The following is a 26,673-nucleotide window of genomic DNA, read 5'->3' on the forward strand; positions in this document are numbered from 1 at the left end:
AATTACATGATGATCTTCATCTTTATTCAAAGAATGTAGCCCATGTCACTATAACAGAGACCTACAAATAGAGTGGTTCAAATAAAGTGACAGTGCAGAAGTAGATGGGATAGTCCTTGACTGGTACAGAAGGCTTGCATCTCTTGGTCCAAAGTGGCTTGCTTAGTTTGTTACCATGTCCCTGAAAGCAGAAGGAAGAAAGAAGAAGTAGAGGCAATCAACTTTCCTTTTTTTTTTTTTTTTTTTGTATTTTTCTGAAGCTGGAAACGGGGAGAGACAGACAGACTCCCGCATGTGCCCGACCGGGATCCACCTGGCACGCCCACCAGGGGGCGATGCTCTGCCCATCCCGGGCATCGCTCTGTCATGACCAGAGCCACTCTAGCGCCTAGGGTAGAGGCCAAGGAGCCATCCCCAGCGGCCGGGCCATCTTTTGCTCCAATGGAGCTTCGGCTGCAGGAGGGGAAGAGAGAGACAGAGAGAAAGGAGAGGGGGAGAGGTGGAGAAGCAGGTGGGCGCCTCTCCTGCGTGTCCTGGCCAGGAATCAATCCCGGGACTTCCGCACGCCAGGCCGACACTCTACCGCTGAGCCAACCAGCCAGGGCCTCAATTTTTCTTTTTAAGACTATGACCCAGAAATTTCATCCACTGCTTCACTCCTAAGCCATTAACCTGAACTTAGTTGTCTGGCCACTCTCTACTTCAAGATCTAGCTGTCAGCCATGTAACTTGTGGGTGGCAGGGTGGAAGGGTCATATTACTAAAAGGAAGAAGAGGAGACTGGATGCTGGGAGACTGTGATCTCTGCCACACCTACAAAAAATAGTTCTGTGGGAACTGGTCAGGTGACAAAGGTTAATAAGTAATTGGACCACATCTCCACATATATTTTAAGAATTAGCCCTGACCCTGGCCGGATAACTTGGGTTGGTTAGAGCATTGTTCAGAAGCACAGAGATTGCCGGTTCTATCCCCAGTTAGGACACATACAGGAACAGATATAATGTTCCCTCTCTCTCTCTTTTCCTCTCTCCCTAAAAATAAATAAATTAAAAATAAATACATGCAAAAGAAGAAGAAGAAGAAGAAAAGATTTAATCCTGGCCAGATAGTTCAGTTAATTTGAGCATTGTCCCAATACACAAATACACACAAAAAAAAATTGACCAGGGTTCAATCCCTGGTCAGGGCACATATAGGAACATCAATATTTCTGTCTGTCTGTCTGTCTCTCCCTTCCTCTGTCTCTAAAATCAATAAATAAAGTTTCTTTTTTTAATTAATTTTACTGGGGTGACATTAATAAATCAGGGTACATATGTTCAGAGAAAACATCTCTAGGTTATTTTGACATTTGATTATGCTGTATTCCCATCACCCAAAGTCCAATTGTCTTCTGTCACCTTCTAACTGGTTTTCTTTGTGCCCCTCCCCTCCCCAAACCTCTCCCTCTCCTCCCCCCCCCCACCCCGTAACCTTCGCACTCTTGTCCATGTCTCTGAGTCTCATTTTTATGTCCCACCTATGTATGGAATCATATAGTTCTTAGTTTTTTCTGATTTACTTATTTCACTCAGTATAATGTTATCAAGGTCCATTCATGTTGTTGTAAATGATCCGATGTTATTATTTCTTATGGCTGAGTAGTATTCCATAGTATATATGTACTAAAGCTTTTTTATCCACTCGTCCACTGACGGACACTTGGGCTGTTTCCAGATCTTCGCTATTGTGAATAGTGCTGCTGAGTGTACATTAAAAGCACAATAACAAGAAGTGCTATCTTGCTAGAAAACTATCTTGTTATATAAAAAACTAAAATGTCTTGTCACACATTCAGATATCACTGTGCCATGTATACCATTGCTTTTTTTTTTTGAAAGGCTCAGTTTAGGCCTGACCTGTGGTGGGGCAGTGGATAAAATGTCTACCTGGAATGCTGAGGTTGCCGGTTCAAAACTCTGCACTTTCCTGGTCAAGGCACATATGGGAGTTGATGCTTTCTGCTCCTCCCCCTGTCCTCTCTATCTCTTCCTCCCCTCTCTCTCCTCGCTCTTTCTAATAAAAATGAATAAATAAATAAATAAATAAATAAATAAATAAAAATAAATAATGGTTAGCAAGTAACAGAAGGATTACAATTTATAAAAAAAATTAAAAGGCTCAATTTATTTAAATAATATTTACTGATGTAGGCAAAGGAAAAACAGAAGTTAACAAGATCCTTACCTCACAGAACTTAGTTTAGTGGGGAGGTACATTAAACAAGGAGATACAATTAAACAATGAGTGGGGTAAATGTTATGACCAGTGAAATCTGGGGTACTGGGTTGGGAGGAGATTAAGGAAGAGTTCTAAAGTCTGTGCTGAGGCCCTGGCTGGTTGGCTCGGTGGTGGAGCGTCGGCCTGGCGTGCAGAAGTCCTGGGTTCGATTCCCAGCCGGGGCACACAGGAGAGGCGCTCGTCTGCTTCTCCACCCCTCTCCCTCTCCTTCCTCTCTGTCTCTCTCTTCCCCTCCCACAGCCGCAGCCGAGGCTCCATTGGAGCAGAGATGGCTCGGGCGCTGGGGATGGCTCCTTGGCCTTTGCCCCGGGCGCTGGGGTGGCTCTGGTCCCGGCAGAGCGACGCCCCGGAGGGGCAGAGCATCGCCCCCCGGTGGGTTGCCGGGTGGATCCCGGTCGGGCACATGCGGGAGTCTGTCTGACTGTCTCTCCCCGTTTCCAGCTTCAGAAAAATTAAAAAATTATAAAAATAAATAAATAAATAAAAATAAAGTGTGTGCTGAGAAGCGACCTAAAAAGTAAATACATTACATTCAGAGCAGAGGCAGATTTAATGGCTGGTGCACCGGGCACGCACTCTGGGCCCTGACTTCTGAAGGGCCCCACAAAACCCCAACTTTACACTTTTTTCTAATGACACCAAGTTTGGTTTCATATGTGCAATTTTAACATTAATAGTACATGATATTTTTTATTTATTTAAAAATATAGTTGACATGTATTTTTATTTTCCCTGTCTCTTTTTTTTAAGGGGCTCAATAGTTTCTTCTGTGCCCAGGGCCTCATCTGACCTTAAATCTGCCTCTGTTTCAGAGAACACATCAGACTATTTGAATAGATTTCAGATTATCAGACAGACTGAAGGAGGCTTTAGTATTTGCAGTCAAGCACCATGGTAGGTAATGGTACATAGAGTATACTAGTTTAATTCTCCCAACAAATCTATGAGGAATGTACTATTTCCATTTTACAGATTAAAATACTGAGACACAGACAGGTTATGTAACTTGCCAAAGTCATGTATTTATCAAATGAAAGAGGCAGCATTTAAACCCAGGTTTTCTTTCCAGTATATATACCAGGGGTCCCCAAACTTTTTACACAGGGGCCAGTTCACTGTCCCTCAGACCATTGGAGGGCCGGACTATAAAAAAATACTTTGAACAAATCTCTATGCACACTGCACATATCTTATTTTAAAGAAAAAAAACAAAACAGGAACAAATACAATATTTAAAATAAAGAACAAGTAAATTTAAATCAACAAACTGACCAGTATTCCAATGGAAACTACGCTCCTCTCACTGACCACCAATGAAAGAGGTGCCCCTTCTGGAAGTGCGGCAGGGGGCCAGATAAATGGCCTCAGGGGGCTGCATGCGGCCCATGGGCCATAATTTGGGGACCCCTGATATATACCCTTTCTATGCAAATAAAAACACACATTAATAGCCTGACCAGGCAGTGGTGCAGTGAATAGAGCGTCCACCTGGGACTCTGAGGACGCAGGTTCAAAACCCCAGGTCACCAGCTTGAGCACGAGCTCATCCAGCTAGAGTGTGGGCTCACCACCTTGAGCACAGGGTCGCTGGCTTGAGTGTGGGATCATAGACATAACCCCATGGTCACTAGCATAGGCCAAGGTCGCTGGCTTGAGCAAGAAGTCACTGCCTCAGCTGTAGCCTACCCCCCCCCCCCCGTAAAGGCACATATGAGAAAGCAATCGATGAACAACTAAGGTGCCACAACAAAGAACTGATGCTTTTCATCTCTCTCCCTTCCTGTCTCTCTGTCCCTGTCTTTCTCTCTCTTTCTCTCTCGCTAAAAATAAATAGATAAATAAATAAATACACATTTACAAAAAGCAAATGTTAGCATTAAATCTGTAATGATTTTAATGAACTATGCTTTCATAAAATAGGGTTGTTCCTGTCATCTGTATATCCAAATGTATTAAATTTCTAAGTTGCATAAGGACTTTATAAATACCCTGTTATAATTAAGTGTTCGACTGTGTAGTCCAGACTGTTGGAATCCATGGGAGTCCGAAAGACCAGAGTAACAGGCTTTATTGAAAGGAAGAAAGGAACCCTGCTGGGCACTTCTCTTGGGGAGAAGAGCACCGGTTACAGACTAGGGGCGAGTTATACAGTGTTTGAGAGAGCCTGAGGGGATACTGAGGCAAAAGTCCTGGTATGTCCGGAGCCCCTCCTTGGGGTGGCTTCTCAGTTTTTTGGAATTCCTTTGTCTCAGGGGTGATAGTCCAGTAAGGGTGAGGTCTGACAGATAAGTGGAACATCAAGAGGGCAGTTTGGAATTTACATATCTATCACAGACTATGAGTGCAGGAATTTAGAAGAGCAAGACATTATTGAGAGTTAGAATGAGCTGGAGAAATTTATGCAGGGCTTGGGTGGGCCTTGATGAACAAAAACAGTGCATTCTGGATGCTGGAATCACAAGAACCAATCTAAACTGGGCATATCAATGAGACAATACTGAAACACTGAGACTCAGGGGACTGCAATAGAGGGTGTATTAAAAAGAAGCTTTTTCTGGTTCTCAGAGGTGTGAGGGTGGGGAGGACCTGATGTCAGTTTACACCCATTTCAGTGGCCCTATCCCTTCCTCTTTCCTTGGAAATAAAATATTTCAGCATTCTCAAGATATCCCCTCCTCCAGTATTATCACATTGTCACTTTCCAAATCAAGAAACATACAGGTTGGGCAAAAGTAGGTTTACTATTGTGAGTACGCAAAACACAGAGTTCATTTTTATATTATTATTTACTAATTATTGTATTATTTTCTTTTTAAAAAATATTACATTTGTTGCCTGACCACGCGGTGGTGCAGTGGATAGAGCATCGGACTGGGATGCAGAGGACCCAGGTTCGAGACCCTGAAGTCGCCAGCTTGAGCATGAGCTCATCCGGTTTGAGCAAAGCTCACCAGCTCGGACCCAAGGTTGCTGGCTTGAGCAAGGGGTTACTTAGTCTGCTGAAGGCCCACGGTCAAGGCACATATAAGAAAGCAATCAATGATCAACTAAGGTGTCACAATGAAAAACTGATGATTGATGCTTCTCATCTCTCTCCGTTCCTGTCTATCTGTCCCTACCTATCCCTCTCTGACTCTCTGTCTCTGTAAAAAAAAAAAAAAAAATTTGTTGATTTTACAGAGACAGGAAGGGGTGGGAAGTAAGAAGTATCAACTCATAGCTGCTTCACTTTAGTTGTTCATCGATTGCTTGCCGTATGTGCTTTGTCCGGGCAAACCCATTTCTTCAAACCTGGGACCTCAGTGTTCCAGGTCGACACTCTATCCATTGTGCCAACACAGGCCAGGCACATTATTTTCTTTTTTAATGGATGTATTGATTTTAGAGAGAGAAGGGAAGTGAAAGAATGAGAGAGATTTATTTGTTGTTTCATTTATTTATGTATTCATTTATTTATGTATTCATTTATTGTACGTGCTCTCACCCAGGATCAAACCCACAATCTTTGTGTATTGGGATGATGCTTTAACAAACTGAGCTACCCAGCCAGAGCTATTGTATTATTTTTCATGTGAACAACTATAAACCTACTTTTGCCTTACCCTGTATTATTTTCCTAATGCTGGTCAGGGAGCTGTACCAACTGACATACACACAATTCTTGCTCCATTATAGCTTCCATTCTAATGGGGATGTAAACAGACAATTCAGAGAACAGTATGGGGGAAACTTAGCCCAAAATAAAAGCATCATGGTTCCCATTAGATGTCAAAGTGATTATAGTTATACCACGATGGGGCTATGACAAATTCCTTTCCATGGAAGAGAACACATGGGATGGTCCCAGACTGGATAGGGTTATTTATGCCCCCAAGTCCCTGTAGTCCAGAACGGTGATCTGGAAAGGAGCGACAGAAGGGATACCTTTTCTTCAGAGGAACCCTGCCTCTCCAATCTTACCCCTCAAATTAGCATTGAATGGGAAGCTGACCAAAGACGGAAGTAGGAAGTGCTATTAGGGTCAGACAGGCCCCAGCAACCTGGATCCAAGCCAGTAGTAAACAGCATTGAGTAGCTTTCTCATCTTCCTGGCCTCAAACATTTACCCCTCTCAACATGCATACTCTATCTCATGCCTAAGCTCCAGCTCCTCCATCACTGTGGTTATGAGGTACTGCACCAGGGAGACAATAGACCACCGAGTTTCTCCTAAAGTGAGAGGAAAGATCATCCAGACCTGTCCCCAGTGGGGAAGGGCAAAAGAGATGACACAGGGCAGGCCTATGAGATCACTAGAGGAGGATGGTTCTTAATGAGAATCCGGGATACTCCTCCCTCTCAAGCCCTACTCTTTGTTCCCAGTGCAGCGTGCTGCTCCAGAAGATCTGGGGGTTTCTAGCAAAAGTGAACAGGAGTGGGATGAGGGAAGAGTAGGTAGTATATCTATCTATGTAAATGTCTGTCCCAGTGGTTGTATTTGTGGGAGAGGAGAATTTAGCAGACAGGGTGTGGCTATGGGTGTGTCTACAACGCAATTCTGTTAAGATCAGGCTCCCTGGCCTACCAGCCCTGCCCCGGGCCTATTTTATTAGCCAATGAGAACAGAACAGGTAATTCCCAGGTAATTCCTACCTATCCAGTTCCCAATCACTCTCTTCTAGGATCTTGGCCCCTCATTCACTCCTCTGGCAAAATAGCTGGGCTTTTTTTTTTTTTTTTTTTTTTTATAGCTGGGATTTTGGCTGGGAAGTGAGCTCAAAGAGGAAATGGACAGTTATTTGGAAGGTGTGATTTATGTCTCTGACATCATTCTAGGCTAGAGCCCTGTTGGGCAGATAAAATGTATTATGCTCACTTTGTTAAAGATAACACGAGGAGGCCATCGCCCAGGTGATATTAATGTGTGTTGGGGTGGGCTAAAGGCAGGCAGAATCCTTGTAGCCTGGGGCTTGGTTTTGGGATTAAGCCTTTCCTACCCTTTTTGCTGTGGGGCAGTACAATCCAATCATGCCTCAGAGAAGTGACTTTGTATTAGAGACTTCCCTATTTTGTATATTGGATTAGAGGTTGTGAAGCTACACTATAAAATAGGGGCAGAACAGGAGGTTGCCGCTCTTGGTTCCTGAGATTATCATTAGAAGAGAGAGCAGAGGAGAGCAGAGAAAGGCCACATGGAGGAGGCCAGGAGAAGCAGCCAAGATGGTGGAGTGCTGAGTGAGATGCCAGTTTGTGTAGAGTTTGTATCTGGGATAAGGAAGGAGATGGGGAACAGAGGTGAATAAGTCTGGTGAGCTAGAAACCTTTGATTCTAGGAAACTCGGATAAGTCAGTGGCTTTGTGAGCACTGAATGTGACTGGGTTTTGGAGCCCAGTGAGTGTTTTTACTTGCCCGCTGGGTGCAAGCTAGAATTAAAGACTATGGCCCATCAGTTTTTGGCTCCGCTGTTTCTTTACTGACTGTCCGAATCCAATGCGAACCTGCATAGGCCGGGCTGCCTTGATAGTAGTGGCCCTGGCCGTGGCCACTGGCTTTACAAGCCCAAACACATGGACCTTCCCTACAAGTGCCCTTTTGGCAAAATTCTTCCTCAAAAATCTCAGGCTCTTCTAGCTGTTCAGAGGTCAAACAGGGTCACCACCCCATCTACATTACCTTCCCCTGCACCACCACTAGCACTTGTACTTCCACCTCCTGCCTGGTGACTGGAAGAATGCATTAACTTTATGATCACAGGCCCTGGCCAGCTGGCTCAGTGGTAGGGCATCAGCCTGGTGTGTAGACGTCCTGGGTTTGGATTCAATTCCCGGTCAGGGCACACAGGAGAAGTGCCCATCTGCTTCTCCACATCTCCTCTCGCTTCTCACTTCTCTCTCTCTCTTTCTCTCTCCCTCTCCTGCAGCCATGGCTCAATTGGAGCAAGTTGGTCCTGGACTCTGAGGATGGCTCAATGGCCTCCGCCTCAGGTACTAAGAAGAGCTCAGTTGCTAAGCAACAAAAAGCAACAGCCCCAGATGGACAGAACATCGCACCCTAGTGGGCTTGCGGGTGGATCCTGGTCGGGGTGCATGTGGGAGTCTATCTCTCTGCCTCCCCTCCTCTCACTGAATAAAAAAAAGAAAACTTTATGATCACTGAAGGAGACAGGATTCCCTCTATCTTCCCCAAACAATAGGGAAGTCCCACTACTTATCTAATTTACTTATCTCCTGTTGTTGAGCCAGTAGTTGTGGAAACAAATGGTAACTAGTTCCATCAGAATTCTTCCTCTGGCCTTTCAAGATCCTTTTGCTGATTTAAGGTTTCTGCCCAAAGACTTCTCAAAAACATTCTCAAAGATATCAGATTGACTTTTTCTACTGATTTGTCCATCTCAGTGATGTAAGTGTATATCTTCATCTTCCATCTCTCAAAAGCCAAATAGCCAGAGCACCCACCCTCCCTTCAGTTAAGCCAATTCTGAACCCAGAGCCAAAAAAGATCTACCTAAGAACTGAGAGTCCCCTAACTCCTTCCAGGGTCTTCCACCTTTACCTGTCAGAGAAATGCTATTAGGAATATAATTTCCGAGCCTGACCTGTGGTGGCACAGTGGGATAAAGCGTCGACCTGGAACACTGAGGTTGCTGGTTCGAAACCTTGGGCTTGCCTGGTGTAAAGCCAGTGGCCAGCATCGGGGCCATTCACATGCAGGTTTGCATTGGATTCGGACAGTCGGTAAAGAAACAACGGAGCCAAGAACTGATGGGCTGTCATCTTTAATTCTAGCTTGCACCCGGCGGGCAAGTAAAAATACACACTGGGTTCTGTAAGGCCAGGAGCAGCCATCGTGGACATTCACATGCAGGTTCCCATTGGATTCGGGCAGACGATAAAGAAATGGCAGAGTCAGAGGATGGGGGGCCATCCTATTTATTGGTGTCTCACCAAGACAGGCAAACCACAAAAGAAGACAAGGGAAAAGCAGAAAACCAGCTCTTCCCATGAAGGGCAAGGGATCAGGGAAGCCCCTGCAATTGTGATAGCAGCAACTGTGTGTCCAAGCTCCTGGTCTGTCCCACTTTATAGTGTAGAAAACCAAAATCCCTTAATCCAATATACAAACAAGGAAGTCTCTGATACAAAGTCACTTATCCAAGGCATAATTGGATTCCTCATGAGAGTGCATCACCCAGATCATACAATCAGTCAAGGGTGTGGGGAAAAGCTTAGTCCCAAAACCAAACCTTAGACTACAACGACCTGGCCTGCTTATAGCCTGTCCCCCACACCCAATATAAGTCACAAGCGAGCAAACATATATATCATATTTACAAACTTATTTGACCAACAGGCTCCAAAACCCACTTACATTCAGTGCTCACAAAGCTACTGACTTATCCGAGTTTCCTAGAATCAAAGGTTTCTAGCTCATCAGACTTATTCACCTCTGTTCCCCATCTCCTTCCTTCTCCAGCGTCAAACTGCACAAACAGGCCTCTCACTCAGCACTCCGCCATCTTGGCTGCTTCTCCTGGCCTCCTCCACATGGCCTCTTTCTGCTCTCTGCTCTGCTCTCTCCTCTAATGATAATCTCAGGAACCAAGAGCGCAAGCTCCCGCTCTGTCCCCATTTTACAGTGTAGAAATCCAAACCCTTAATCCAATATACAAAATAGGGAAGTCTCTAATACAAAGTCACTTCTCTGAGGCATGATTGGATTGTACCACCATACATCAAAACGGGTGGGTAAGGCTTAATCCCAAAACCAAGCCCCAGGCTACAAACACATATATCACCTGGGCAACGGCCTCCACGTGGGCAGCTCCACTTTAACGAAGTGAGCATAATACATTTTATCTGCCCAACACCTGGTCAAGGCACACATGGGAGTTGATGCTTCCTGCTCCTCCCCCTCCTCTCTGTCTCTCTCTTTCTCTCTCACTCCTCTCTAAAAATCAATAAATAAAATATAAAAAAAAATCTTTAAAAAAAATATAATTTCCTGCTCTTTCAGATTTCTCATAATCAAAAATGACCTAAAAAATAAATAAATAAAAAATAAAAATAAATGACCTTATTAACTTTAGAGAGTTGTTGTAAAGATGAAAGAGGTAAATTGATGTGAATGATATATAAAATGCTGCTTCATAGAATTATTTTGATATTAAATGAGGTAATATATGTAAAATGCTTAGATCTGGACCTGGTACTTCTCAGGTAATATTGGCATGTATCTTCAAATGCTAGTTTTTCTCAAATGTTGGGCAGATAAAATATATTATGCTCACTTTGTTAAAGATGGCACTGACCACATGGAAGCCCGTCGCCCAGGTGATTTTTTTTTTGTTTTTTGTTTTTTTCTGAAGCTGGAAACGGGGAGAGATAGACTCCCGCATGCACCCGACCGGGATCCACCCAGCACGCCCACCAGGGGGTGACACTCTGCCCACCAGGGGGCGATGCTCTGCCCCTCCCGGGCGTCGCTCTTTTGTGACCAGAGCCACTCCAGCACCTGGGGCAGAGGCCAAGGAGCCATCCCCAGTGCCCGGGCCATCTTTGCTCCAATGGAGCCTCGGCTGCAGGAGGGGAAGAGAGAGACAGAGAGGAAGGAGAGGGGAAGGGGTGGAGAAGCAGATGGGCGCTTCTCCTGTGTGCCCTGGCCGGGAATCGAACCCGGGACTTCTGCACGCCAGGCCGACACTCTACCACTGAGCCCACTGGCCAGGGCCTCGCCCAGGTGATATTAATGTGTGTTGGGGGCAGGCTGTGGGCAGGCAAGATGCTTGTAGCCTGGGGCTTGGTTTTAGGACTAAGCCTTTCCCACCCTTTTTGATGAGGGGTGGTGCAATTCCGTCATGCCCCAGATAAGCGACTTTGTATTAGAGACTTCCCTATTTTGTATATTGGATTAAAGGTTTTGATTTCTATACTATAAAACGGGGGCAGAATGGGAGCTCACCCTCTCTTGGTTCCTGAGAAAGCATTAGAGGAGAGAGCAGAGACAGGCCACATGGAGGAGACCTGGAGAAGCAGCCAAGATGGCAGAGTGCTGAAGGAAAAGCCAGTTTGTGCAGAGTTTGTGCAGGGAGAAGGAAGGAGATGGGGAAGAGAGGTGAATAAGTCTGGTGAGCTAGAAACCTTTGATTCTAGGAAACTTGGATAAGTCAGTAGCTTTGTGAGCACTGAATGAGTGGGTTTTGGAGCCCAGTGAGTGTTTTTACTTGCCCACTGGGTGCAAGCTAGGATTAAAGATGATGGCCCACCAGTTTTTGGCTCTGTTGTTTCTTTACCGACTGTCCAAATCCAATGCGAACCTGCATGGGCCAGGCGGCGGTGATGGTGGCCGCAGCCACTGGCTTTACATCATAATACTTCAAAAATTGGGGAGAGAGCCTGACCAGGCGGTGGCGCAGTGGATAGAGCATTGGACTGGGATGCGGAAGGACCCAGGTTCGAGACCCCGGGGTTGCCAGCTTGAGCGCGGGCTCATCTGGCTTGAGCAAAAAGCTCACTAGCATGGACCCAAGGTCACTGGCTCAAGCAGGGGGTCACTCGGTCTGCTGAAGGCCCACGGTCATGGCACATATGAGAAAGCAATCAATGAACAACTAAGATGTCACAACGAAAAACTGATGATTGATGCTTCTCATCTCTCTCTCTCTGTTTCTGTCTGTCTGTCCCTATCTATCCTTCTATCTGACTCTCTCTCTGTCCCTGTAAAAAAATGAAAAATAAAATAAAGTGAAATAGGGAAAGTCAAAAAAAAATTGAGGAGAGACCTGTGAGTTTGCCATCCTAGACATCTAGAGCTCTGTAAAGCCAGTAGCCGCGGCCACCATCACAGCCGCATGGCCTATGCAGGTTCGCATTGGATTAGGACAGTCGGTAAAGAAACAACAGAGCCTGTGCCCTGGCCAGTTGGCTCAGTGGTAGAGCGTCAGCCTGGCGTGCAGGAGTCCCAGGTTCGATTCCCGGCCAGGGCACACAGGAGAGGCGCCCATCTGCTTCTCCACCCCTCCCCCTCTCCTTCCTCTCTGTCTCTCTCTTCCCCTCCCACAGCCAAGGCTCCATTGGAGCAGAGTTGGCCCGGGCGCTGAGGATGGCTCTGTGGCCTCTGCCTCAGGCGCTAGAATGGCTCTGGTTCCAACAGAGTGGTGCCCCAGATGGGCAGAGCATCGCCCCCGGGTGGGCATGCCGGGTGGATCCCAGTCGGGCGCATGCAGGAGTCTGTCTGACTGCCTCCGTTTCCAACTTCAGAAAAATACAAAAAAAAAAAAAAAGAAACAACAGAGCCAAAAACTGGTGGGCCATCATCTTTAATCCTAGCTTGCACCCAGTGGGCAAATAGAAACACTCACTGGGCTCCAAAACCCACTCGTTCAGTGCTCACAAAGCTACTGACTTATCCGAGTTTCCTAGAATAAAAGGTTTCTAGGCCCTGGCCGGTTGGCTCAGTGGTAGAGCATCGGCCTGGCGTGCAAGGGGTCCCGGGTTCGATTCCCGGCCAGGGCACACAGGAGAAGCGCCCATCTGCTTCTCCACCCCTCCCCCTCTCCTTCCTCTCTGTCTCTTTCTTCCCCTCCCGCAGCCGAGGCTCCATTGGAGCAAAGATGGCCCGGGCGCTGGGGATGGCTCCTTGGCCTCTGCCCCAGGCGCTAGAGTGGCTCTGGTCGCAACAGAGTGACGCCCCGGAGAGGCAGAGCATTGCCCCCTGGTGGGCAGAGTGTCGCCCCCTGGTGGGCGTGCCAGGTGGATCCCGGTCGGGCACATGCGGGAGTCTGTCTGACTGTCTCTCCCTGTTTCCAGCTTCGGTAAAATACTAAATAAATAAATAAATAAATAAATAAATGTTTCTAGCTCACCAGACTTATTCACCTCTGTTCCCCATCTCCTTCCTTCTCCCTGCACAAACTCTGCACAAACTGGCTTCTCCCTCAGCATTTCACCATCTGGCTGCTTCTCCTGGTCTCCTCCCCGTGGCCTTTTTCTGCTCTCCTCTTTAATGCTAAATTCAGGAACTGAGAGAGCAAGCTCCCAGTCTGCCCACTTTGTAGTATAGAAATCAAAATCTTTAAGCCAATATACAAACAAGGAAGTCTCTGATACAAAGTCACTTATCTGAGGCATGATGGGATTGCACCACCCACATCAAAAAGGGTGGGGAAGGGCCTGACCAGGCATTGGCACAGTGGATAGAGCGTCGGACTGGGATGCAGAAGGACCCAGGTTTGAGGCCCCGAGGTCGCCAGCTTGAGTGAGGGCTCGTCTGCTTTGAGCAAAAGCTCACCAGCTTGGACCCAAGGTCGCTGTCTCCAGCAAGGGGTTACTTGGTCTGAAGGCTCATGGTCAAGGCATAGATGAGAAAGCAATCAATGAACAACTAAGGTGTTGCAACGCGCAATGAAAAACTAATGATTGATGCTTCTCATCTCTCCATTACTGTCTGTCTGTCCCTGTCTATCTCTGACTCTCTCTTTCTCTGTAAAAAAGAAAAAAAAAAAAAAAAGGGTAGGAAAGGTTTAGTCCTAAAACCAAGCCCCAGGCTGCAAGGATCCTGCCTGCCCACACAGCCCGCCCCCAACACACATTAATATCACCTGGGTGACTGGCTTCCACGTGGGCAGCGGGCAGTGCTATCTTTAACAAAGTGAGCATAATATATTTTATCTGCCCAACAGTATATTTATACTGTCATTATAGCCTCTCATTATATCTTATAGGCCTGAATGGGAAGCTCAAGTTTCTAGGTTTTAATTTCTGAAGGAACAGTTGAATGAATGAATGAGTCTGTCCATTCACTTTTCTGGGGTTGAGCCTTGACTGGCCTGGCTTCCTTCCCATCACCCCCTGCAAAGCCTTTCCCCAGAGCCCTGAGCTCATCCTAGTTACCAAGTGTTTGTTTAGTCCGGGCCCCACACACAGACTCCAGCCCCCTCGCAAGTGTCCCCACTTTGTTCCTATGTAGGAATCTGAATGTGTTGGAGATGAACCCTTAGGCATCATCCAGTTTAATTCCTTCGGTTTAGAAAAGACAAAACTGAGAGCCAAAAAAAGGCAGTCTTGCTCAAACTGGAACTTACAAGTCAAGTACCTGGATCCATCCCAGGGGGTCCCTGTCTGCTGCAGGGCTAGAATTCTCTCTCTTCCTTTCTCCCCCTCACTGGGTAGAATAAATCACTATTTTTTTATTGAAAGTCAGCCCTCGACACAAGGGTTTGAAGAAATTTTTTTTTAATAAAAAGAAAAAAAAATCACTATTTTTAACTGCCTAGAATATAGAAAAAGCTGGAAAAGGGCCCAAGGAAGTCCCTCCACACACACCCTGTGGTTTTTTCTTCATTCTTCCAGCTCTTCCTTAACTCTTATTTTGGCCTTTTTTGCATCCCCCCCCCCCCCCATCCTTCCCCACCCATCACAATTATTTGGCTTCCGTGCTAACCTACATATTATTTGCATGTCACTCAACAAGAGATTTGTTTTACTGTGTATTTTGTTTGTTTGTTTTTAAAAACATGGGTCAATGGTTCTCTGGGAGTGTTTAGTCTGAAGCCATGCAAACACCCAAAAGTCCATAGTGGGTCACATTTCACTGGCAGCTCCTGTGAGCATCACCAGCCCACAAGCCACTTGGGCATTCCTATGCCTCTGACAGGGAGCCTCAAGTTCCCCACTGACAAAGCGAGTATGTTGATTTCTCCTAAAGTGAAGCCAGATTGCCTGGATTTGAATCCAGCTTTTCCACTTACTGTGGGCAAGTTACTTAACCTAGTCTCTGTGCCTCAGTTTCCTCGCCTTACCAGATAGGTCAACAATACCTCCCTCATAGAGTGGCAGTGCCAATTAAATGAGTTAATACATGTAAAGCTCTTAGAATATGTACTATGTGTTATAACATGTGTACCAACATGTATAACATATACATTAATATGTACACTAGTACCTCTATTAAAAACATAAGCTACCATTATTATGGGAAAGATAATAACTCCAGGGAGCCATGCTTCCATCCCCACCCCCATACATGCCTAGGTCATGTGACCTTATTCCCCTTTCTGAGATCCTATTACCCTTTTCCAAACCTGTCCATCTGTGCAGTCTTACCCTTACTCGGCCCCCTTTTTGCCCCTGGGACCCAAACCCAGGTGTGGGGGAGGAAAGGAACAAAAGAAGGAAAATGTGGCCATTTTAGGGCAGAAGAGCTGTTACAGGGGAGAGGGAGTGGGGCAGCAGGAGTGGGGCAGCAGGACCCAGAGTTGGGAGACTCCTTATTGGGAAAGCCCTTGTCTGATTCTGTGAGACAGAGGCCAGGCCTGGGCACTCAGCCAAGTCCAAAGAGCAGGCCCCAGGCCCTCATCCTGGCCCCAAAGGCAGCACCAGTGAGGAGACTAGATGCTCAGTTGTTTTGGGCCCTTTTCCACAGTCACAGCATAAAGTCCTCTACCCCAACCCCACCCCTTTTGCCTAAATCTCTGGCCATTAAAGTAGCTACAACCAGTATAGCCTCCTTGTGTATGCGTGTATTGGGGAGAGGGAGGGGTCCTGTGTGGCAGTCTCCAGAACGCTGCCCACCACCCACGGCCACCACTACCTCCCCACCCACACCCAACATTGTGGTCTCCTCCTACAGGAACTCAGCCAATTCTGAGGAAAGGACTGCTGGTGAGGGGGGCCCAAGGGTGAGTAACAATTCCCTTGGGAATCGGGGTGCTCATGACTAATCAATGAAAGAGTGAGAAAGGAAACTTACATTCCTTGACTTGTAGGGCAGTGGATGGAGGTGGGAGGTGGGGCAGGGGCAGACTGAGGCAAGGACAGCCAAGTAGGGATGCAGAGAGAAGTGAGGGTGGGGGTAGGGTGTCTCTCTAGCCTGCTGTCTCCACATTCCAGGCTGAAGGAGGAGCAGTCCCCAGGTGACCAAATTCCTGGGTCCCTGCTTTGTTTAGAGCACTTCCCATTTGCTGAGCCCCTGCATGGTCCATTCAAGCCTGGGCTACGGACCTTGAGTGGATTGGAGGGGCACACTGCCATCTCATTTGCTTCCTCAGCCTCTATTCCACTCATCTAGGGGTCCCCTTTCCTAGAAGAGCCAGCTTGGAAAAACTCCTCTGTGCCAGACTGAGCTATACTAAGGGGCATAAGAGTGGAAAAGAGCTTGGAGCCAAGGTGCCATAGGGAGGAAGGAAACCGGTCTGCTGCCACAAAGGAGTCAGGAAAGAGAGGGAACAAACAGTCAAGTGCTTCCTGCCCACCCTCTTCCCTGCCTCCCCCCACACCACTCCACCACCAACCCCCTCCAGCCTGTCTCAACATCTCACGGCTGGGAGGAAGGGAGGGAAGGGGTGCAGAGACCCACGCTGGAACCCTCTAAGGCTCCCAGCCCAGCAGCCTTTGAGACAGGGGGCCTTGACCTGTGGTGGCGCAGTGGATAAAGCATCGACCTGGAAATGCTGAGGTCGCTGGTTCGAAACCCTGGGCTTGCCTGGTCAAGGCACATATGGGAGTTGATGCTTCCAGCTCCTCCCCCCTTCTCTCTCTCTGTCTCTCTCTCTCCCTCTCTCTCTCCTCTCTAAAAATGAATAAATAAAATAACCCCCCCCCAAAAAAAAAAGAAAACTGAGACAGGGGGCCTCAAGCTACTCTCACTGCCGCCCACCCCTGCATCCACTCCTTGGGGGGGGGGGGGGGGCGGTGGCTCTTACCTCAGCCAGTCCAGGAAGCTCCTTGCCCCAATTTCTTCTGGAGAGGATAGTGACCCCTCCCTCTCTCTGTTCTGTGGCTTGCTTTCTCTGGCCCTACAGTTATATGTGGTGGAAAGAAGAGCATGGGTTAGAGAAGGGATAGAGTGGTGGGAGAGCAGGCAATCCTCATTCCCCAGGCGCTGTGCTGGGAGGAGAGCAAGGCAATCACACACAAACCCCAACTTTGACCTATTGACCACTCCAGACCCAGATGGCCCCACCCATTCATTTAGGCACATCGACAGAGAAACGTTCAGATATTCAGACCACATGCACACACACAGACACACACACACAGGTTTTCACCTCACATAAACATTCACATCACACAGTATCTTTTCCCAGCCTGGCCAGCACAGTGTTGAACATTCATGTGTAGTAATAGAGAAATCTGGGCCAACTTGGGCCCAAAATCTTTTCCAGCTTTGGCTCTTCTCCAAGCCTATGTCGCTTCTGCCCTTGCTCCTCTCCCAGGACTTTCCCTACGGAACACAGCAGAGGTGGGGTGACAGCACCTGAGGGTATTCTATCCTCAAGCCTGCTTGCTGTGAAACCCAGTCAGCTCTGTCTGAGTTTCTGGAACCCAGCCTCCTTCCCTGAGGTGATCACATGGAAAATGTCCAGCTGTGGTTGCTTGGAAAGATGAGCTCAGCCAGTCTGAGAGGGGCTGGGGTCTGGACTCAGCGTCAGATTTTCCACCTCAGACCTTACCCCTCCTCCCACCCTCAAACACCACCCCAGGGATTCAGGAGCAGGAAAGAGGCCAGAGGGACTGACACAAACATCTCAGCCCTGGACCAGTTTGGGGAAAGGTGGGGGGAGGGGCACTGAGTAGAGAGCAAACCAGAGTTGGACACACCTCCAGTCTGTCTCATCCCCATCCACCCACTACAGGGAAAGAACCCTAGAGAAGAGGGGCAAGGGAGGCTGGCCTGCAGCATGAGGAGGGGGGAGGAAGTTACTTCAGAAATCTGTACACAAGCCTGACCGGGCGGTGGCGCAGTGGATAGAGCGTCAGACTGGGATGCGGAGGACCCAGGTTCGAGACCCCGAGGTCGCCAGCTTGAGCGCAGGCTCATCTGGTTTGAGCAAAAAATGCTCACCAGCTTGGACCCAAGGTCGCTGGCTTGAGCAAGGGGTTACTTGGTCTGCTGAAGGCCCGCGGTCAAGGCACATATGAGAAAGCAATCAATGAACAACTAAGGCGTCGCAACAAAAAACTGATAATTGATGCTTCTCATTTCTCTTCGTTATTGTCTGTCTGTCCCTGTCTATCTTCTCTCTGACTCTGTCTCTGAAAAAAAAAAAAAAAGAAATCTGTACACAAGAGGTGAAGGTAGGGAGGGCAAGGAACCAGAGAAGGAAGAGCATCAACTGAAGGACCTAAAAATGGCAAAGGACATATAAAGCTGGGTCTTAAATGCGAAGGGGATAGGGAGCAAACCAGGTGGCCTGCAGGCTTCCTGTCCACCCCAAACCTCCCTCTCTCCACAGTCCTCTCCCTCTATCTCCACCTTTTCATTTCCTTCTGCTTTCCTTTCCATTTCCCTTTCTCCTACCGTCTTCCAAGGACCCTCCCTCCTGCTTCCTCCACCCCCTTCCTTTCACTCTCCACTCACCACTTCTGGCTCTCCCTTCCTAGTTACTCTGCCTTTTCTCTCTTTCTGAGGCCTCTCTCTGTCCACCTTTCGATCCTATTTATGTCTCCATCCTAACCCAGTTCACTCTCCTTCTCCCTTTGTATTCCCCCAGCACCGCCCTTTGAGCTTTACACAACTGGCACTCAGAAATGTACACTGAATTTGATCAATGGCACTGATTATGCATGTTGTGCAGTTCTAGGCAGTTTAGAGTAGACATATCTTTACTGGTTTGGTTAAAAGGCTGGAGCCATGGTTTTGAGCTGAGAAGTAACACCATCAAAGCCTTGGTTTAAGATGATTAATTTACCTGCAAGGAGTAGAGCGAATTACAAAGGAAATAAGACCTTCTTTTTCATTTCTTTTCTCCTTCCCCAACTGTTTTCCTTCCACTCTTCCTCATCTTCACAGTCTTGCCCACCTGACCACAATTTCTCCTCTTTCTCTTCCATGAATCTTCCCCCTCCTTCCTTCAGTTTTTCTTCCCTGCACCCCCTGTCTTCCCTTTCCCTTTTCAACCTCCACCCTTTTCCTAGAACATCTGTAAGCAATAGGCTTTTTTGGGTGGAGAGGGCAGAGGTTAGTTTGAGATCTCTTCCCAGCCAGCTGCGGGGGTGTGGCCAGCCAATGCAGGCTGGGTGTGAGGGTGTGGCCAGTAGGAAGGGCTGATCTCCTGGAAGTAAAAGCTTAGAACTCCATCTCACCTACTCCCCCAACCACTCAGCTCTCTACCCAAACCCCAAACTTTCCAGGCCAATCTCTATTACACATCCCTCCTCTATCTTAAAGACCTGTAGGACTCTGGCTGGTTGGCTCAGTGGTAGAGCATCGGCCTGGTGTGCAGAAGTCCTGGGTTCGATTCCCGGCCAGGGCACACAGGAGAAGCGCCCATCTGCTTCTCCACCCCTCCCCCTCTCTTTCCTCTCTGTCTCTCTCTTCCCCTCCCGCAGCCGAGGCTCCATTGGAGCAAAGATGGCCCGGGCGCTGGGGATGGCTCCTTGGCCTCTGCCCCAGGCGCTAGAGTGGCTCTGGTGGCAACAGAGTGATGCCCTGGAGGGGCAGAGCGTTGCCCCCTGGTGGGCGTGCCAGGTGGATCCCGGTCGGGCGCATGCGGGAGGGAGTCTGTCTGACTGTCTCTCCCCGTTTCCAGCTTCAGAAAAATAAAAAAAATAAAAAAATTAAAAAATTTAAAAAAAAAAGACCTGTAGGCCCTAGCCCTACAATTCTGTCAACTGGGACTCTCTAGCCAAGCCTATATCGGAGACTGGGACAGAGGTCTCTGGCCTGGAGCTGCTGGAGAGCTATTGAAAAGGCTCTAAGCCAAAAGGTCAAGAAGCTCCTCCCCTTGGCTTCTTCCCTGTGGCTTTGAAGTAAAATCAAGGTTGAGTCAAGAGGTGATAAGAGATGGAGGCTCAGCTTGTCCGGACAGCTCTGTTGGCTGGAGCATTCATTGTCTTGACACACAGGCATTGTGGGTTTGACCCCCAGTCAGGGCCCATGCAGGAGCAGATCGATGTTTCTCTCTGTCTCTCTGTCTCTTTCTTCTTCCTCTCTCTTTAAAATCAATATATAGGCCCTGGCCAGTTGGCTCAGTGGTAGAACGTCGGCCTGGCATGCAGGAGTCCCGAGTTCGATTCCCGGCCAGGGCACACAGGAGAAGCGCCCATCTGCTTCTCCACCCCTCTCCCTCTCCTTCCTCTCTGTCTCTCTCTCCCCCTCCCACAGCCGAGGCTCCACTGGAGCAAAAGTTGGCCCGGGCGCTGAGGATGGCTCTATGGCCTCTGCCTCAGGCGCTAGAATGGCTCTGGTTGCAACAGAGCAACGCCCCAGATGGGCAGAGCATCACCCCCTGGTGGGCGTGCCGGGTGGATCCCAGTCGGGCACATGCGGGAGTCTGTTTGACTGCCTCCCCATTTCCAACTTCAGAAAAATACAAAAAAAAATAAAATAAAATCAATATATAAATTTTTTTTAATTAAAATAATAAAAAAATGTAAAACAGACATGGAGGCTCAAAGGTCCTAGCCATTCAACTTTTGCTGCAGGTAAGGCAGGAAGCCCAATTTTTATAAATTAGACCCAGAAATAAACCACTTGTAAATTTTATACAACATTAGCTTCTATTATATTATTGTCACAATTCATTATATCACAACTTTGGAGTCCAGGAGTTGTTTACAACTCTTTTAAACCTAACCAGTGGTGGTGCAGTGCATAGAGCATAGACCTGGAACACTGAGATCCCTGGTTCAAAACTCCAAGGTTGCCAGCTTGAGCATAGGGTTGCCAGATTGAGCGTGGGATCATAGATATGATCCCAAGGTCGCTGTCTTGAAGCCCAAAGTTGCTGGTTTGAGCCCAAAGTCACTGGCTTAAGCAAGGGGTCACTGGCTCGGCTTGAGCCCCCCTACCCCAGTCAAGGCACATATGAGAAAGCAATCCATGAATAACTAAAGTGATACAACGTTGAGTTGATGCTTCTCATCTCCCTCCTCCTTCTCTCCCTTCCTGTCACTACATAAATAAGTACAAAGAATCTTTTAAGGCTCAGTTCCTCAAGATATAGCTGTGGAAGAAGGAGAGAGCTCTGCTCCTCAGGAGTGCTCCACGTCACTAAGCCTGAATCTGAGCCCCAGACACTTTCCCTTTTACCTGGAGCAGCTGGCAGCTGGGGACACTAGGATCCCTTGCATGAATCACTGAATACCTATTTACCCCTTAATTCAGTACCCCAAAAGGTTAGATCCCCCTGAGGGGAATGGCAAGTGGATAGACCTATTCTTAGCCTTGTATGTGACCCCTGGAAAACAAATATGCTCATTAGAAGGTGATGATGGACAGGGAGGAATTTGTAGCCAAGGAAGGAGTGTGTGTTTGTTTGAAGGTAGGAGGGTGAGAAGTGCCAGAGGTCCAAAGAACTCATGAAAAACTCATGGGGAGGACTCATACTTTTTCATGAAAAGCAAGGAGGGGGACATGCTGATCCCCATCCCCACTGATGTCATAACAAATGTAATACTGTGTTAAGGACAGATGGCTTAATTATGCTACACACACACACACACACACACACACACTGATTTCTACCAGAGCAGAGATTCTGTCACCTCTATAGAGCCAGAAAGAGACAAAGCTACTGGAAAAGTAAGTCTGGGTTTGGTGCAAGCCTTGGACCTCCACCTGGCCCTTTCCAATGCCTTAACTTCCTGTCTGGGATAGGTAATCTTTCCCAAGAGAGGCCTAGAAATGGCAGGCAAACTTGTGGGGGTGGGAGGGAACCTTGGCTCATCCTCAGTGCCTCACAGCCTCAATCAGATGTGTATTGAGAATCCTGATGCTCCAGGTCCCTCCCTGATGGGCTCCAGATGTGCCTACATCTGTGAAGGCCATCCTAAGAAACTGATGCTCCCACCCCGGAAGGATCTCTCCTCCACTTTCCAGGCCCTTAAGCCCAGAAGCTTCAGGCACTCCTTTCCTCTCCAGAAGTAGGTACATGTAGCAAAGTGGAGGAAAAGAACAGAAAGTAATGGGCATGAGGTGGATAGCCAATTAAATGAGGTCAATGTTGAAGGCACCACCAGAGAATCTAATTTTGCTTTTAACTTCCTACCTGGGGTTGTTACATTTTGTTGTAGAAATATATATATATATATATATATATATATATATATATATATATATATATATATATATATATAAACTGAAGAGGTTTTGGAAGAGAGGGCACTACTAGCTAGGGTAGAGAAAATTCCTTTTCATTGATCTTCCTTTTTTGGACTACTCAGTCTTATACGGTTTGTTTGTTTTTTTTTTTACCCCAGTGTCCCCTTAGCCCTGCCCCTCTCCAGTCAGTGCCTTTCCCCCAATCCCTGTCTTTTTGTCCCTCCCCAACCTAGCCCAGCCTAGAAAAACTCCCAGTTTAGTCCTTACAGAGATATCTGATCCCAGTCTCAATCCCTAGGTTCAGAGTCCTAGAGCACCAGTGAACCCCCCCATCATATCCCCATGCCTGATCTTGTCACCCTAGCAAACATCCCTCATCCCTTCTTCCTGTGCTCTGAGCAAAGTGAGGGTGAAAAGGGGAGGGAATTTTGGGTTTATTTTAGGTCCAGGACATGAGGGAGGGGTTTCTCCTGGGTCAGACAGGAAATACAGATAGTGGGGTGGTGATTCACAAATGATGGAGCCATCAGTTTTCTTAGACTGAGACCTTGAGTCAGGGCAGTGACAGAGCCTCAGGGTTCAGATGACCTGCTCCCGTACTTTCCAATTTCTCTTAGACACACACACACAATGATGCCCCAACTTTAGCTGGCTCTAGACACAGATTCTTGGGATAACTAAGCTCCTGTTCTGCCTCCAGAGATCCACTTGCAGTTCTATAATCTTCATTAGTATCCATTCTTCCTTCCTTCTTCCCATTCATCACATGGCAGAAGTGGGACTTCAAGGCCAAAGCCAGGAGCCACAGGCCGACAAGCTCCTCTGGCTCCTTTGTCTAAGAAACTCTTCCCAATCTTTTTGGCATCATATCACGTTGATCTTATATTTGTACAATCCCCTAGAGTAAGCAAGAGAGGTCGTTCTAGCCAGAATCCACCAGCCTTTGGAAGGCTGCGAATACTGAAGGGATTGGTATGATCTCAGCATACACTGTTTGCATGTGCTACCACACACTAGTTGGAAAGTTTAATTTCATGAAAACTTTGCTCAGCTAAAGCCACCCAACCAGGCTCTTCACAGGCTCAGCAAGGCTCATGGCTGTTCCTTGAAATTAGAACATCCAAAAAAAAAACAGAACATCCTGCCTTAGTGCTTTCAGAATTTCCAGGCATTTGGTAATCCAAAAGAAGCAACTGAGTCTCACCCCAGAGAAATCACATACATACACACAAAAACTTCCATCCAGTTTCACAAGATTAGTGGATTGTGCACCAATCTTCCTTCCATCCCACCCTGGAAACAATGGACCTCAGTTAAAGACCCCTGCTCCAGAAACCCAGCCCAAATAAGAAGACTAAACTAACAGTGCAGAGGGAAAAGCAACATGCTTTGCAATCAACTGGGATTGAATTTGGATTCCACCTCTGACCCTTTATGTCTGTTGATATTGGTTTAGTCACTTCACTCTCTGGACCTCAGTTTCCTCACAGTAAGATAAGGGTCATATCTTTAGTGCTGGCTAGTTGGGAAGATTAAATGGGATAAAGGCAGGTTAAATGTCAAGCCCAGGACCAGGCATATAGCACATGCTAAATAAACCATTATTAATACTCCCTTACCCATCTCCCACCCTGTTGAAATTCAGCATGTCTCCTGGCTTTAGAACTTGCACCTTTATCCATCCATTTCTACAGAAATTCACTCTTCTGGTTCTAAAACTCCTGCCTTCTGGGCAGGCAGGCTGGTGACAGCAGGAGCCTGGTGAGTGTCCCGCCCTTGCCCTTCACCCCTTCTGCTCCTCTGTGAAGCAGCCCATGATTAATAATAGTTCATCATCACAGCAAATTATTCCTACTGACAGATGAAAGGACAGAGGGTACATGAGAGGTCATATCAGAGAGAAAACAGAGACACTTGGAGATACATAGACTGGGTCAGAGACAAGTTGAGAGATACAGAAGACAGAAAAAGCTGAGAGGAGAGGGAGTATTTCAAGGGCAATAAGCTGAGAGAAGGCATTGGGTTTAGAGTTAAAACACTAACTGGCTATCCAAGTGACCTTGGATAAGTCACTTAAACTCTCTCCACCCATTTCCTCTTCTAAAGAGGTTTGGGCTGATGACCTCCAGGGACCCTTCTTGGCTGAAATTTCCTTTTTTTTTCTTTTTTTTCTTTTAAGATTTTTAAAATTTATTTTAGAGAGATGAGAGAGAGGGGGGCTAGAAGCATGAAACATCAACTCCCATATGTGCCCTGACTGGGCAACCCCAGGGCTTCAAACTGGAGACCTCAGCATTCCAGGTGGAGGCTTTATCCACTGCACCACCACAGGTCAGGCTTGGCTGACCTTTCTAGGGCAGCTTCAGACATGGAGGGCTATGCTGAAGGAGCTCCAACTAAGAGGGAACCCCAAATTCACGCCTGACCTGGAGCAGGCATGGTGAGAGGGTTGGGGCCACTGGGAGAAGACTTATAAGGGCAGAGAGAACCAAGAGAGGAAGGAGATTAGAGAGAGTAGGAAAGCCAGCCAGACAATGACTAAGGGACTCCCCATGTAAACAGGAGCAAGGAATGGACAGGGAGGGGGCCTGTTTGAGTTGGCCAAGCCTGGTGGGGGGGGGGGTGGAGTTGGGAAGAGGGCCGGAATAGGACACTATGTCCACAATCCCCTACCAAGGCTCCTGGGAGGAGCTGAGTCACACCTCCCTCTCTGTACCCCTCCCTCCTCCACCCCAAGCTCCTAAATCCTGGGAAAATCTAAAGACCTTGTGCCTGGGTTGATAGAGAAGAGAGCTGGGGTCACACACCTGTGCTTTGCTGATTTATATAGCAGTCAGGCTTCAGCCCCTCTCCCTTCAAAGGGGGTTCTCAGCCCTTGGCTTGAGTAGTTTTTGCCTAGAAGTTAGCTTTGTGGCAGTGCTGTGCTTAAGATCCTGACCCAGAGCCTGACCTGTGGTGGCACAGTGGAGAGAGCATCAACCTGGAACGCTGAGGTGGCTGGTTCGAAACCCTGAGCTTGCCTGGTCAAGGCACATATTGGGAGTCGATGCTTCCTGCTCCTCCCTCCCTTCTCTCTCTCTCTCTCTCTCTCTCTCTCTCTCTCTCTTTCTCTCTCTCCTCTTTATAATGAATAAATAAAATCTTTAAAAAAAAAAAAAGGGAAAAACAGCTAGGTGATATGAAACAAAAAGTAGAGTAGCAGAAATAAACTCATAGCGAAAGAAAAAGCATTGATTCTGGGCACTTTTATTTTGAGTCCCTGAGGCCAGAGTGTGTCAGGGGACTGGGGAACAGAGGGAGCGGGATTTGATTGGAGCAATTATTATTCTGAAAGAAAAGGAGTCCTGGAGGATAAAGGCAGGAAGGGCTCTGGAAAGGAAAGGTTAGGAGAGAATCTAGTCCCCTAAATCCCCCACCCCCAGACTAAGATAAAGACTGGAATCCTGAAAGGTGATCTCATTACACAGAGCAAGGGTTGGAGGAGGGAGTGGGCTGGGGGTCACTGCCTTCCCTTGCTACAGAGTTCCTCCCTTTACATCCCCAGGGGAATCTGGGGAGAATCGGGTAGTCCCTTTGCAAGATACCATCACTACCACCCCACCCCGTGCTACAATTCTCCACGTTTATAGGAATCAGGTTGGTTTGATCAAGAAGCCACTGAGGGGCCAAAGCACCACCCTCCTACCACCCCCAGTCTCTTGGTCAACTGCCAGATTCTAAGAAGAACCTCAACAGAGCTTTCCATACCCTACAACCAAGAAGGGGGTGACATGGAGCACAATCCTCCTGGTGAATAACTCCAAACTCCTGGGTTTTCCATTCTAGCATCTTGGGGTGAGGGGCAGCAGGACTCAAGGAGCCTGTGGAGGTCCTCCGTCAGATCTGGAGAGCTCTGTACCTCAACTCCTGAGTCCCAAATTCAGCTGGCAGGAACACAGGCACCCGGTGGCCCCGGAAGGCAAGGAGGAATCCCAGCTGGCTAGATGCCAGAGGTGTCTCCTGTCTCTTTCGACCCAAAAGTCTCCTTCCTGAAAAAGTGAGGGAGATCCCACACTCATGCACAGGCTCCCTCCGCCCTCCAGAGGTGATTCCTTTCCTCATTAGGAAATTCTCAGCTCCCTTTTTCCGACTCCTTTTCCGAGCGTTCACTTTGTACATCTGGAAAGGAAAGGGGAGGAAGGAGGGGGAAGCAGAAGAGGAGGAGGAAGAGCCCAGACGCGCCCAGTCTGACCCAGTACAAACGACCGGCCTCCAACCGGGGCTGGGAGAAGGGGTGGAGAGGTGCACCCCCCCACACACCCCTTCGGGGTCGGGGGCGTGGGCTCAGCGTTCCGAGGACCCAGGAATACCCCCCCCCCCAGCCCAACCGC

At 47.8% G+C, this 26,673-nt stretch overlaps 1 long non-coding RNA gene across 1 annotated transcript; it reads right to left on the reverse strand.

Annotated features, from left to right (window-relative positions):
- LOC136323046 (uncharacterized) lies at positions 1-26,522 on the reverse strand. Its single transcript, XR_010728907.1, has 3 exons — positions 26,202-26,522; positions 16,962-17,054; positions 1-181 (listed from the first exon to the last, which is right to left on the reverse strand). It is a non-coding gene; the product is annotated as an uncharacterized lncRNA (long non-coding RNA).
- Between the last annotated feature and the right edge of the window lie 151 nt (positions 26,523-26,673).

Source organism: Saccopteryx bilineata, chromosome 2, assembly GCF_036850765.1.
Source record: "Saccopteryx bilineata isolate mSacBil1 chromosome 2, mSacBil1_pri_phased_curated, whole genome shotgun sequence".
Lineage (NCBI taxonomy): Eukaryota > Metazoa > Chordata > Mammalia > Chiroptera > Emballonuridae > Saccopteryx > Saccopteryx bilineata.